General features: G+C 36.2%; 1 protein-coding gene across 3 annotated transcripts in view; it reads right to left on the minus strand.

Moving 5' to 3' along the window:
* Positions 1–14,207, minus strand: part of CNOT2 (CCR4-NOT transcription complex subunit 2) — an 89,901-nt gene that overhangs the window by 47,632 nt on the left and 28,062 nt on the right. The window contains exon 2 of one of the 3 annotated variants that reach the window (XM_062016370.1): positions 8,716–8,788. The exons of the other annotated variants lie outside the window; for them this stretch is intronic. The gene's annotated coding sequence lies outside the window, so the exon portion shown is untranslated. The remainder of the gene's footprint in view (positions 1–8,715; positions 8,789–14,207) is intronic. 3 annotated transcript variants of the gene reach the window in all.

Here is a 14,207-nt window from a genome sequence, read left to right on the forward strand (position 1 = left end):
AGAGCATATTTTCCTTTTCTCTTTATCTTGATGTGGTCTCTAATACCACATCTAAGCCAAGCTGGTATCATTTAATCTGCTAAGTATCCTCCAGCTTTCTCTTACATACTCTTCAAGTAATATTAAGATATACTTGTAATAGTTTCTATGCAATTGATTTTACTGAAACAAAAAATTCCCACTGATAAGCTTTCTAGATCTTTATTTCTGTAAAATATTCATCTGTTAAATGACGTACGTTACAATAACTATTAGGTTGTCCGTATCTGTTTCACTACCTTTTCCTAGCTCACTTATCATTGAAAAACATTTGCACCATATATCAGAAAAGGAAATAAAGTTTATAAATCAAAACAACAAAACAAACTTTGAAGTAATTAAAATTTGGTTCATGATCTAATTTCTTCATCACATCAAATCTCTTCTACTGTGGGAAAAGAACATAAGATTAAAAATTCAAGCATAGGACTTCTTTGACTTTATTTGCTTTGAGCTGAGACTCTCAGCCAGGAGGGAGGCCAGATTTCTTCATCTATGCTTCAGCTAAAAGGATAACCATTGCTCCAGACAGGACGTTTCCTTGTTGATTTTGAACAGGCTCCTCTTTCCAGGAATTTTGTAGCTCCCTCCTTCTCTTTTTTTTTTTGGCATAATAGCCAGAAAGACAGCAGCACTGCCTACTTATTCCTTCCTGAATACAGCAAAAACTTTCACGTTTGGTTAATCTGAAACACTGTATGTTAAATAAGCCCTGGCTTCCCAAGCATTTCCTGCAGTTAAGCACTATACAGTCAGATATAGATTGGATTAATAGTGTGGCAACAAGAGGTTTTTTTTTTTCTTTCATTAGTCAGATGGAGTTTTTTGACATTAAATAAACCAGTGCTAGAACCATTTCTACTCTAGCTTTTGTCAGGGGATAAAAAAAACCCACAACAAACAATCAACCACCAAATATACGCACAAGAAAGGTATATTGTTATATCTGGATCACAAGACAGAGGATAACTGAAAAAGAGCACAACTAATTTTTAATGATTTATCTAACAGTACATTACATGTATGTTATTCAATATAAGCTGCTGACCATTTCTCTGAAGCATCCTCAAGAGAGATGTAGTAACACTATTTTTACTTTATGTTGAATTTCAAAGAAATATCAAGTTCCTTTTGGTTTGGGTTTCTTTTTTTTCTGCCCAGACATATTCTAATAATAGAAATAGCTGAGAATATTCAGGCCAAAAAAAACCTTCTGTACACACAGCACATCAAACATCTCTTACCTTAACATACAACTGGAAAATTCAAAACATTAAGTACATCTAATATATTGAATCCTTGAAGAGAAAGAAATATTTACGAGCTGCCACAACTTCCTGGCAGCCTACTTGCTTTTCAGTGACTCTCCTCCAGACTAATGGCACGTTCTGCAAAAGCAGAAACATTTCCCAAGAGCATAGACTGGTTAAAGTTAAATTCATGTATGGCTTTTTAGTGCATTCTCCTAAAGAGAGTCTGTGGCTCCTCAGGGACGAAAGTAAAAATGCAAAGTTAAAACTAAAGATTTCTATCCTTTGGGTTTGGTTTTTTTTGGTTTTTTGGTTTTTTTTGGTTTTTTAAATGAAAGTCTTAAGACACTTTAGGAATCATGTTTCTCAAAATATGTCTAGGCCTGTTTCTTGTAACCTTCTGACTACACAGCCAGGCAGGCTATGTTGTGACTACCGCTGTACTGGGTGCAGCCACAAAATAAGGTATGACAAAACAGCTTTGATGTTTCTACATCATATCTAATGAACAAGGGCACAATCAGTCTTTAAAAAATAAATTTGGGAAAAAAAATATTACAGAATTTACAGAAGATAATGAAGAATTATTTAACACTTTAAATTGCTGAACAGCAATTCATCACTGGTTTTTTTAATTATTCTTACTATTTAACTGTTAATTGATGTTGGTCAAGAATTTTCAGAGTTAAACACTGTTCCACAATGGAAAAGATAAATTAGACACTCTGAAATCCCTACCATGCTATCATCAAGTAAAATTAACAAAGCACTAAATACACCTACCAAGTCTTTCCACTGCACTAATCTTCCACATATTTAATTTAAACCTCTTCAATCATTCCGTTCTCCATTAAGGTGTTCGAAAAACAAATTAATCTAGCTATGTACTCTCTCATTTAAGCAGGTGGACTTCAGTCAGACTCCCATATTGTAAAGCTTTGGCTAAATAAGCACTGTAAACTTTGTTTCAATACAGAAACTGAAATAACACATCCGTTTTCATTTTAAAGCAATTCCCCTTTGAAGCAATAGACTTTATGCCACATTTTAAAACAAAGTGACTTCCAACTGGCAGTTTAAGTTCAGACTACAAATGTTGCTTAGATCTGGTATGAGTCCCAGGTATGGGATAGTCCCCTCCATCTCATACCTTCTTTACAGTTTCTGAGGAAATAGGCACATGTGTTTAGAGCTCCAAGACAGGATGGCAATGCTTAGCACCTAAAAATTCCGATAAAATATGCAACAGGGCAATTACTTCCTGTTATTCTGTTCTCATTAGTAAATAAGAGAGTATTTTTAATGAAAATGGAACTACTCAATCTTAAGCTAACATATAGAGTCCTGGTAACAATGACAGTGTGGTAGTTGGTGAAGTGCTTGTAAAAGCAAGATCTCAACTATCATTTGTTTCTTTTCCTATTTGTTTTCCTAAATCTGTGAAGTTAAGTTCAGCAACAGCATTACTATGTTTTATTCTAGAGTTGCAATAGTACAAGGCTCAAATTTTAGTTTCAACCCATTTTACCAATATTGCATACAGGAAAAATACAGGCACTTAAATCATCACACCACTCTGATGCCAAATTCTTTCTAGTCTTCAAGGTCAGCCAAATCCTGGAAGAAGTTCTTGCTTCTTCAGTGATACAATCCCTTCCTCACCCTCCCCTACCCTGCACAATCTTGAAGCAAGACTCTAAAACAATTTGCTAGGAAAGACCAATTTCTTTACCACATTTTCAAAATCCAAACGAATACTCTAAAGGCATGGATATGTCTTTCTCAGTATTAGGCTGGTAAGAATATGAAGGGTGATACATTTCACCACAAACTTGTATACTGGACAGCTGAAGGCAGTTACATAATATGTAAATTTGTAACTATTCTTAAATTAAACAAAACATTACCCACCTAGAGCAGGTCAGGGTACAATGATTAGCTCTCAAAAACCTAAATGGCAAAAGCATTTACAAACATTGAGGTGTTCTTTGTGTTGGATCTCCTTCATTATTTTCATTTAAAGAAAAAAAAGATTTCTGAATCTCTGAAGTGCCATAAGATTTTTACTGCAGTATTAAATAAATGTATTCTGTACCATATTTGTTAAGTCTTCCTCCCTCTTGAAAAGGGAAGTTAACAGAATACTTATTGCTGCAAAGAAATATGTATTCCTGGAGACAGCGCACGTAAACAGACCACAGAGCAGCATTGTGCACAATAACTGCTAAAACCTTGCCATGGTTGTTTTTCTAGTTCTGCCCAGAGTTTATCTTCAAATAGCTACTTTAGAAACAGCAACACTTTTAATGTATGAAGAATAAAAAAAGAGACAAAAAAACATGTTCTGACCACTGACTGAATATATATCATACATCAAAAGCTTTCTGCTTATTATCAGAAAATAAAAAAAAAACTTGACAAGATTGCTGGATCACCTGCATTTAAATGGAATCCTGAAAATATTCTGAGTCATAAACAAATGATTTTTTTTTTTTTAGGCATTTGAACTTAAAACTGTTATCCAAGGTAATTCTATTGCAGACAAACTATTTGCCCCCAAAATTGGAGATTCCTGGAAGGGAGGATCCATTAGCACTTACTGCTTCTGAAATACTGACCAGAATTTTGCTAAGCAACTGCAAAGTCTAGATGCCTCAATAAACTGAATACCTGACAAAAGTTTTGAAAGTAGAAGAATAAACTGATAGTTTGTAGAAAGTAGTTTACCTAAGACTCAGAGTGTTCTTTGATAACAGGAAGGTTGTTTAGGATACACTAAAATTAGTTTAGAAGTGACAGAAAATCAGCTATGGGGAGAGGGGAATACAAACACATAAACTTGATCCTCTACAACCTACAGTGACAAAAATTTGATGGTAAGCAAGTTTGGGTTTTATTTACTTTGAAGTGACAGAGGGAAGCCTTCTACACGTTCACTGGATGATTCTTAATTTAAGGGGCAGTACAGGAAGATTTTGTGAACAGGATTTTCACAAAACGTAAGGTTTCACAGCAGCGAAGACTACTGTCCCAGTCTTGCTCTTGGCTGGCTCATTCATCCAGCTGGCTCCTTGGTCCTCGCTATATGGTTACAGTCATGGTTACACACCATAGGGGCAGGACAATGTAATAACCAGGGCTGCAACTCACAGTTATCTTAACAGCCAAGAAGCTGTATCTGATGCTCAAGGTACTAGGGAATGAAAAAGGCAAGCTCCCTGTTGTCCAAATTCACTTTCTCAGGAGAATGAATCCTTGCATAAGAAGCAACACTATTAAGCAAGAGTAATATGTAACTGACCACACGAAGAGGTGGGTTGAACTAGGGTGGTCAATACAGCTGCCATTCTGAGTTTTTCAATCACGCCCTTTCCCAGAGGCTGTTGACAAGCTGCACGACATATCTATCAACCAAGGTTCCACTGATTTACTTTTGGTAGGTTACACTGAAAGTCACATAGGATTTTCTACATACCTTGTCCAACCATCCTGACAGTGGGTACAACCAATTCTGGGACAGGAGTAAGAACACAGCTGAGGGTGGGAACCATGTAAACAATTCCACTTTCACTCCATAGGGTGTTTGTGCAACTTAGCAACTGTGTGTGCTGTTTTCCTTTATCTGCTCAATTGCCTTTTCATTTGGAACAATAAACCATAATAAACCACAGATCTTAACTACTGTTACCTCCATGCTTCTCATGTAATTTCAAATGTTAATCCTCTGTCTAAAACTTCAATTGAAAAAACACACTATTGACCAATGCCTGTTAATTTTTTGATTCAGGTACTAAAACAAGGGTGCTGCAAGAAAACAAATGCTAAAAGGAAAACAATGTCAGCAAGTCAAGAAGAACACACAACAGCAGGATTTGAAGTGCCCTTTTTTTTCTAAGCAAGGATAAACTCTAGATTAAATGATAAGATGGTTTGGGCATGTTAAACAGATAAAACTAAGGAGTTCCAAATCTTAAAAGAAGACATAAAAGTTTCTGTGTTAAAGAAAAGTTTCAGGTTATTTAGGAACAAACTAATTCTACAAAGATTTTTAAGTATAGTATGGCTGTATGAATTTTGCAAGTATTCTCTGCATCCTTTTTGTATTCATTTTTCTGGGCTTGCTGTGAAGTCTGTAGTCCAATTGTCAAAAGATTGAAATGAAACTGTTCAGACCTTTTCTAGGTAGAAAGTGCATCCTTGGTCAGTGTTATTTTCCTCCTTTGTTACTGTCTTCCCATTTAACCGTTTGCTTTCTTTCTACAATTCCAGTTAAATTCAGAGGAAAAATTATTTTAAATCTCAATTACTTACAGTGATCCAACATATTTCTATGGAAGAAAAGTTGTTGCTTAGCCTAATAAAGAGAAATACACAAGTTCCTTTGGAAACTTAGCAACTTCTGACATTTCATATCTGATCTTTTTCTCTTTCTTGATGCTTCTTAACTTCTTCTCACCAAAAGGAGAATGGGAGCTATACTCTACAAGGATTCTCAAGTTTCATTCTGTAAAAACTAATATTTTACATAATTGTTCTTGCACTTTAATATAAAGAATAATTTTACAGTTTGTTCCTTCCCTCCCCATATGTGTTCATGAAGACTCACATATTCTCAAAATCAGGGTCTCTGAAATAGCTACCTCATTCTTGTTCAAAGCAACAAATCTTTTCTCCAGGATTTAAAGCAAACAAAAATTCACATCTGAAAACACTCACAAAAGTATCCCTCCATTCTAAGTTCTGTTCTAAAACTCCTACTATTAAGGGAAACAAAACATAATTTAGGTGTAGTCTTCTATGAGAAGTTTGTAAAATTTCTTGGTATTTAAAGCGCTAGAGACTGGAAAAGAGAGAACAGACGTAGAAAAGTGCACAAGCAAAGCTCATTTATTTTACTACACAAACTCATTTTAGCACTTCAAAAGGACAGAGCTGAAGATTACTCTCAATAAATGAATGACTTTTCATCTATGAATCCAGTATTTCAAAACAGGTCTGTCTGGTACTGCTTCAGCAGATCTACTCCAAGTTTAAATAAGCAGGGCTGTGCTACCACTCCTGATTCACATGCCTAGAAGCACTCAAGCTATACCAGTCTTTACTCCCCCATTCCCCGGTACTTGCATCTCAAATATTTCTGACTTTAAGAAGTGATCCTATTGCCTGCTTCAGAATAAATAAATAACTAAACAAGAAGGGTCACCTGCATTCCTTATCACAGCAATTAAGTTAGGATAGCTTTTGTCTTCCTGATATCAAGGACATCTGAAATTGCAATTTCTCAAACTCCTGATTAACAGTCTGCATACTCCATTGATGCACTTTAAATATTGGCACTCAAAGCTGAGCCTTCACCTGTGTAGGGAACCTTAATTCCACATCACAAGCAGCTCAGACCTCAGCTTCTTTATAGCAGTATGTAGGAGACAGAGAAACACACTTGGTCGCAAAAACCATTCTCAGATACTATTAGTGCAAAGGCATGCTTCTCTAATGGTAAACTACTTATCCAGATTTGCTCTAGGAATGCTGAAACAGTCTAGAGACTGCCTTGGAAACAAAGAAATACACTGATAATTACTCTGAGGAAGAAGAAACCAATTTGTCCAAAGAATAACTCCTTCCCAATCAATTTGGGATTCTGAGACACGAGCTAGGATCGCACAGGAGAAAAATCCACATTCACATTTAAATCCTCAAACTGAAGCCTAACTGAGCATAATAAACAACATATGATAAATGGAAAACTCTTAAATTCTGAGACTCTTCACCGTATTTCATTAAATGCAAACACATATTGCCAAAACATACAACAGAGCAATCACAAAAGCAAGCTACTCTTGAGGTTCACTGACTCTTCTTTTCATCTTATTTTAATGAATCTTTAGCATGTCACAACATGTTCTTGGGAACATATCCATGCCACTTGAACATGCTATTTGGCAAAATCCCCAAGCTAACTCATACGTTTTCAACTTTACGTCTTCTTATCACATTTACTTTTTTTCTGCCCCAAGAATTTGTAGGCTCTAGTTAACCTACAGTCTGAAGTTTGCTGAAATTCCTTCCCAATTCACAAAAATTTAACAAATTTAACTTTTAAAATGGCATAATACTCCATTTAGATGTCACTTCCTTCATACTCTATTTATAGGCCATAAATACAAAAACTGTCTACACTGCACAGCACTACAGTTTTAGACTTGCAATAAAACGTAAAAATTTCAGTGGCTTTGTTTTAGTGATGTAAAAAGTCCTGAAACTGAACCTTTTATCTTCAAAGGTGATTTAATTGAAAGCAATGCTATCCTGAAATACTCTATATAATTATTAACAGTATATATTTCTGTATTAAAAAAATGAAGTTGTTTTCAGGGACTTTTCTAGCCTTTGCCATTTGAGCTGAAGGAAGACTAGGGATTCTATCTAAAGAACATATATTTGCAGAGCAGACTCTGTTAATACCAAAATTTTAATAAAAATAAAAATATTATTTCTTTAAAGGGATAAATAAAATATGACTGTTATTCACATGCCAAAATGCATAACTCACCTCCTGTATGGTGCTACTGTTGTATCACAGAATCTTAAGGGTTGGAAGGGATCTCAAAAGATCATCTAGTCCAACCCCCATGCCAGAGCAGGACCACCTAGAGTAGGTCACACAGGAACTCATCCAGGTGGGTTTTGAATGCGTCCAGAGAAGGAGACTCCACAACCCATCTGGGCAGCCTTTTTCAGTGCTCCCTCACTCTCACAGTGAAAAAAGTCCACCTTGTATTTCTTTGGAAACTCTTATGTTCCAGCTTATACACATTGCCCCTTGTCCTATCATTGGACATCACTGAGAACAGCCTGGCTCCAGCCTCCTGATACCCAGTCTTTACATATTTGTAAACATTAAGAATCTTGGAACCTTGACTAACTTCTGTTACAATTACAGAATACTGTGAAAGAAAAGAGTATACTGGATTGTAAAAACAATTGCACCACTTTTCAACACACTGAATGTACAAAAAACATCAACAGTCAACATAAATGTCTGTGCCTACTCCCTTTGTAACTTACATTAGGCAGGTTACGTTCAAATTTTGGAAAACTATCAGAGAGAACACTTTGTTTACAAATCTGAAATAAAAATATTTGTAAAAAATTGAAAAGCACATATAAAAGTAAGTCTATTCCCTTCCATTTCTCTCTCCCACACAAAAGCACATACGCATCATTCCCAGGTAATTTTAACAAAATCTCATGGAAGCATGAAGCACATCAATATATTTCAATGCCACTTCCTTCAAAACACAATTTTTCAATCTACTGCCTGAATAATTTAAAGAGCAAAATCTTATGTTTTGATAGCCATCCCATTCCCTTAGAATAAGGTTCTCCTGGAAAAGCCTGAAGTGCACTGAAAACAGCTACCTACCTACACACTGTACTTTTGCCCATTAATTTTTTGTCTCTGCTGAGGTAAGCAAGTTTTGACTGATGACCACTTCCTGTAAATGAAGTAGATTAATAAAACATTATTAGTAAAATACATTGTTCTCATTCAAGCTTCTTAAAATTCTTACTGCTCCATAAATGGCATTTTTAAAATTTTGAAACATTTTATGCACTGAATAGAATACTAAAATAAACCTGAAATAAAAAAAGCTTTTGAGTATTTTAAAACAAAAAGCAAATGCAGTAATAAGCAATAACAACATGCACACTAAAGCAGGAGTCATTAGCTGTCAAAATATCATTTCAAAAACCAAAATTTGTACTCTTTGGAGACTTACGGGAAAAAAAAAAAAGATCAGTATTAAGCTTTTTTCCCCTCCAGAAAAAGAAAGTTCACAACATGAACTAAAACACTACAGAGATCTAATGAATCTGCAGATCTTTTGTCCAAAGAGAAAGGCATTGAGGCCTTGATCGTGTAAAGACAAGTTATTCTAAAAATAATACAGAATCAGTATCATAAGAAAACCACATAAATAATCACAAATGCTTCTAAAATGATTTTTAGCTGTGTCTCTGCTAAACTCAATAAAAATGGAATACAGGCCAATTCTTCCTATTGTACAACTTAAAGGGGATTTTGCCTTCTTACAAGAAATATAGAAATGCTTCCAAACCACTCTTGGGACCGCAGGGGAACAAGCACAAATTTATGCCTCAACAGTTTTCAGAGATGACTGGAAAGACACAACCAGGAGCTGAAAGCACAGAATCAGCGTTTCCAAATCCAAAGGAGAAGGAAGGAAACAGAAACAATTCCCAAGAGAAATTCTGGTTTGATGAAGAAATAATGTGAAGGAAAATAACATCATTAAAAGATGAAGAGGGAAAACAGACACTCTGACCTTTTGGGGTGTCAAGAATCAGTATGTTCTGGCTATAACTGGTATAAGAAACGAACAACTACATTGGTGAAAACCAACTATCACCCAGGCCTTGAACACACAGCAGTATTTTAGGACAGTAAGCTAGTGAAGGAATCAGCTGTTACATGCAATGGTATTTTTTTTTTTTACCAAAAAAACCAAAAGGCACATTCACACTGTTAAGAGTGATGTCCAAGAGAGGAAAGGCATAGAGAACATAACCAGTTGTGAATACTGCAGCTACAGGTTAAAATCCCATCAAGACTTTTGCATGGTCCTTCCCCACAATTCCTTCCAGAGGTTACTCAACATCAAATTTCAAAGTAGATTTGCTAAAGAATTCACATGTGCTTATTCTGCAAAACTTTTTCTTCAGCTTTACGCAATTCAACAAAAACGCTTCACAGAAAGAATCACTGAAGTACTGATACACCAGTGGACCTCTTCAAAGTTGCTACCACCAAACATGGCCTTGTGCACCTGAAGAAAGCAACCAAGTTGTCCTTTCCCACAATGGTTAGCCCTATGGTCCCTGAGCCAGGGCAGCACCATGCAACAACACAAAAATGCCCTTAGTTTGCTGGTGGTGGGGCAATGAAAGGAAACAAAGCAGGAGAGTCCTCTCTGATGCTGCTGTACCACCAAGTCTCATCACATCCTGCAAAGAAACTTAGGAGACCAGGTAATCTGCTTTCTTTCTCCTTTTACTTAAAAAGGCTGCAAAGTCAACATCCACCACCACCAAAGTCAGCAGAAAGTTCCCAATTCCTCTGGTTGTTGAAAGGGACCTGGCCTCTCAAGTCAAGTGCCTACCACCAGACGATCGAGAGACAATCTGTCAGCACCAGCAAAGAGAAGTAGCACTGCCCGATGTGAGTAGGACTTGGTGCTGTTAGTATAAGGTCATGCCTAACAGTTCATAGAAAGGTAGGGGTTGGAAGGGACCTTGAGAGATCATCTAGTCCAATCCCCCTGCAGAAGCAGGTTCACCTAGATCAAATCGCATAGGAACATGTCCAGGTGGGTCTTGAAGACCTCCAAGGAAGGAGACTCCACAACTCCTCTGGGCAGCCTGTGCCACTGCTCCTGAACAGTGAAATAGCTTTTTCTTATGTTTAAGTGGAACTTTTTGTGTTCCAGCTTCATCCCATTATCCCTTGTCCTTATCTGATAAAATGGAAATGGTACCAAATACTGCGGAAACACCACGGATTTATTTTTTGAGGAAGGATTTTTTCTAAGAACTGCATTTGCTACAAAAAAACAAATTATATCACTGAAGTCTTACAGGCAGACTGATGCTTTCTATCTAACAGGGGACTAGATCCTTAGAGGGTTCCAATATCATAAGACACAAAACTTCAGTTTCCAAGACTTCCTTCTACATAGGTTCTAAATTTAGAACGCATCATCCCACACTCAGTAATGCTGCTTCCTTAATTGTTTTCTAATGTTACGATTCCAGCTCTGGCCTCTATGCACTTGACAATAGTCAGTATTTCTCTTAACATTGTAATCATTCAGACTGTATCAAATTTGGTTTATTCCATTAAATTCAGACTTGCTATACATGGAATTGCTCTTTCATCCAGTTTTATAAACCTATTGGTGGGAGCGTGCACAGTACCTAACATGCATTTATAATAAAATGGTAAGAGAAATTGGAGAGAAAGGGTTATATTCTTTTCCTGATGAGGTATTACAAAGTTAGTCACAGCACAAGTAACTGGTTTTAGGGTATAACGACTATCTGTCGTAATTTCAGTACAATACTAGACTTTCCCTCTGCCTTTCAAGAAGATAAAGGCCTTTAGTCACAGAGCCTCTCTAGACAATGCCACAGAAGTAGCTGGGTTTCAGCTCTTTACAGCATCAACTACACCAAAGCAGCTTTGTATTCTGTTTCAGCAGAGTAAAAAAGTCATGACATTGTAATGCAATCTTTATCAGGCCAATTCAAGCAGCACAACACTCCAGCATTGTCATCCCTGGGACAGGGATTAATAAAGCAAGAGTGGGACTGTACTTGATTATCAAAATATGATTTGAGAGAGTTATAGTCAAAACAAATTGGAAATAAATATACTTTGAATGAGAAAATGTCATTCTTCATCATTTTGTTACATATATATATAATGTTATATTGAGACAACAACATTCTAAGACAAATATTAGTCTACTTCATATATACACACAAACTCTATGCTAATTAAAATCACTGTAATTCCACCTCATTATAGGGCTTTTGTTCTCTGTGTTTTATGGGAAAAGAGAATTCTTTGGCCCAAAGGCTGTGAATCAAGCTGTATTCTTCTCTTCCAAATTTACAAATTAGATGTTAATTTGTTCATTAAGAATTTTGCAGGGAATGGGAAATTCTCCCTAACAAAGTGATACCTCATACTAAAGAGAGGCTAGCAGCTGCTACCATGTCTTGCATGTTCCTGGCTTTCACTTCTGCAGAAGGTGGGAGGCAGTAGCTACTGGTTAACACTATTACTGGCTCTTGGACCCATGAACAGACCTTACACAACCTCCCTGAGGAACCTATCTCAGCATCCTACTATACTTGACAAAATTCCCTTCGATCTCCTAAAAAGCCTTTTATACAAACATCATGACAACCCAGGGATCCTCTGGGAAAGGATATCCCATCTTTGTAAGGCACAATATTGTACTCTTTCCCAGCAGAGGGCAGTTCCAGTTCTTACTTTCTGCTCTTCTGGTCCATTTTCCTAGACTCACATTCCTTATACAGGCAAATCCTCTGTATGCAACATGTTATGGCATCTGCTTCCCTCTCTCCCTCAAAAACACACTGTCAGTCCAAATGGCTTATTACTTGTTACAAGCACCACATCCTACCACACTAATTAATCAGCACTCATTATGTAGTTGTTTGGCATTACTATATTTGCCTTTTTATGCAAACTAAGTATACTGACTTTTATCATTATAATCCAGGAAAACATCAACAAGTAGTAGGCTCAAGAAAATGCATTTGAAATCTACAGTTTCTCAGTGAAGTACTTGTTCTACAGTTTTCCAGACAACTTGCAGTAGCTTCAATCTAGGACACATTTACTTAGCTTAGTTATGTACCAGCATGTGTCAAAAGCTCTTCTTAAAATACACACTATCTGCTGCTTCTCCCCCACTCAGATCTCCTGCTCCACTACAGGAAGATAATGGATTGCTTTAGCACAGTTTGGTTTTGTACTAAACCTCTTTCAGATTAAACTTCAAGAGTAATACCCAAGACAAATTCAATCTATAGCATAGGCTTAAGTTTTCCAAAACATCAACCAATGGACTCTCCACTCAAACTAACTGAGAAAAAAGTGTTGCTTGGTACTTCAAAATTTAACAAAAGAAACTTCACAAATACAAAACACTCTAAGAACTATGATAGTTTAAAATAAAAGCTAGATACACAGTAAAGGCTACAATTTTTTTTATTTAAAAAGATAACAATAATCAATTTGACAGAACCACCTAAAATTCAAATATTTTCTCAAACAGCAGCTTCAATCGCTTGCTCCCATTTGATTTTCAGAAGTACTATGGAGCATTCATACTGACCCAGTCCCACTTTGAATTTCAGACAACATAGACAACTGTATCCATACAAATCCATTCCAGTAAAAAAATACCCGTTAAGGCGCAGGAAAACTATAAACTACTACTTCAAGCATTCCAAACTTTAACACAGGTTAATGCAAAGCAAAATCAAAGACATTTCTGCTATTAAGACCTCATACAGATCTCAGGTCACACAGGAAGGACAATGGAAAGTATTTCACTGTTGGAAAGGTTTCATTATTTAATTTAGAAAATCCAGTAAAAATGTTTAGTTTATACTAAAAAACACATTAAAATACTCATGTCATTTTGCATCACATTTCCTTTATGCTAACCTCAGATAACATAGTCTGTTTCTATTCGTGATACATTAGTTTAATATCTTCATTTTGAATGTTGGAGAAGGTTGTCTGCATTTTTCCCTGTAGAAGAATTACTTTGAAAGATATTTTCTCTGTAGTCTCATACATTAGTCTTATACTCATTAGTCTTGACTAATAGACAATTTCATTATTTTCAACTTTGATTTGCTGTTGTTATATTAAATTCACTTCAAGCATCTTCCTTCAAATTCAAATATCCTTATACTGCTTTGACTTCACATACTTGCAAAACCTTCAGCTGACCAGTGATCCTAATCTCAACCACTTAAAATCATTTTCAGGAAGAAACTGTTGAGAAAATTTTTGTTATTTAACAGAGAAATAACACCCTCCTCCTGTTTTTACTAATGCATAAATAAAAAGAAAAGGTTTCTCCAGGTAATGAGGTCTTTTTGCATGCTCCACCAAACCAAGCAAATCTGCAGCACAAGGTCTTTGTCAGTAATGGAAGAGATCAGAAACAGATAGCTGCATGAAGAATCCTGCTTTCAAAAGCAACACTTGGCCTTGCTTTATAGTCAGTCATGAGAAAGCATCAGGGGAGGAATTGCTCCCTAGTGACCTTTATCCACTGACTATAA

Source organism: Colius striatus, chromosome 1 (assembly GCF_028858725.1).
Source record: "Colius striatus isolate bColStr4 chromosome 1, bColStr4.1.hap1, whole genome shotgun sequence".
Lineage (NCBI taxonomy): Eukaryota > Metazoa > Chordata > Aves > Coliiformes > Coliidae > Colius > Colius striatus.